The following is a 1,491-nucleotide window of genomic DNA, read 5'->3' on the forward strand; positions in this document are numbered from 1 at the left end:
GCAAGTATTAATAATAATCAGATGTTTCTTTCTTTTTATATTTATGAGATACATTATCCTAATATAGTTTCTTTAGCCGAGTTTTCTATAGTAGTGAGTGCTAGGAGTTGATTTCAATGGTCTATGGTCTTGGTTTTAACACGTTTAAACTTATGGTAACCTTAGCTTAGACAAAAAGAAATAATGGAGAGAAAACTAAAAGTAAATTTTACTAATGATCTTGTAAGAAAGGTGAAAAAGCTAAGACAATTGATCTAAGGGTGAGTAGGATAGAATTTAGATCAAATCTTGATTTTATTTATAAGTTGAGTTTTTTATATAAACTCAATTTTATTTTATTTGTGAGTTGAGAATATTCTAACTTTAATTTTATTTGTATTTAATTCGTAGGTATCCGATTTTATTTAAGGGTTATCAAAATGATGTAATATTATTATATACCTTGATGATAATTATTTAAAATAAAATTGATTTTTATGTAAAAAAAATTATATTAAATTATCAATTAATGATTTTTTTAATGATTAGAAATTATTTACATTTAGTGAGAGAATTTTGGTTCAAGATCCATTTGAAACATATTTTTTATATAAATAGATAATATACACATAGATAGGGTGTGGATTGGTCGGATAAGATTGAGATTCAACCTGCACTCTACCCGACCTGCATGAGAATCCTACTCAGCTCGCACCCTACACTACTCGTTGTGGATCAGGTTAGCAATCCAACCCAACCCAACTAGGGTTGAGTCGAGTTGGATACCCGCGGATAGGATGCATGTTGCTATTCTTAAATGATTTGCAAACCTTATATTATTGTATGCTAGGACATAGGTCACTATATCTTAATGCAATTCCAATTCTACATATTTTAGAATATTCTTTAACCACTCTATCATCATAAACCGTTGCTTATAAATAACAATTAACTTTATTTTAACACTTGACACATATATAGGGTGTGGATTGATCGGGTAGGATTGAGACTCAACTCGCACTACCCTATTCGATCCGCATGAGAATTCTACCTACACCCTATACTATTAGTTACGGATTGGATTAACAACTCTGCCCGATCAGGTTGAGTCGGGTTAGATATCCACGAGTAAGGTGTATGTTGTCACCTCTAATTGATTTGCAAGTCTTATATTATTGTATGCTAGAACATAAGTCACTATATCCTAATGCAATTCCAATTTTACGTATGTTAGAGTATTCATTAACCATTTTATTATCATAAACCGTTGCTGGTAAATAACAATTAACTTTATTTTAGCACTTGCAAATTATGCACTACTTATAATTAACTCACAATTATTGACTGTAGGATGGTTTAAACTTTTGTCTATTTCATTTTATTTTCCGGCTAAGGTGGCTTTTAAGTGTTAGTTTGGATTAGTTTTTTAAGTAAAAAAAGTATTTTTTTAAAAAAAACTTTTATTAAATTTAAAATCTATTTGGATACGTCTTTTAAAAAATATATATTTTT

Source organism: Arachis ipaensis, chromosome B04 (genome assembly GCF_000816755.2).
Source record: "Arachis ipaensis cultivar K30076 chromosome B04, Araip1.1, whole genome shotgun sequence".
In the NCBI taxonomy this organism is placed as follows: Eukaryota; Viridiplantae; Streptophyta; class Magnoliopsida; order Fabales; family Fabaceae; genus Arachis; species Arachis ipaensis.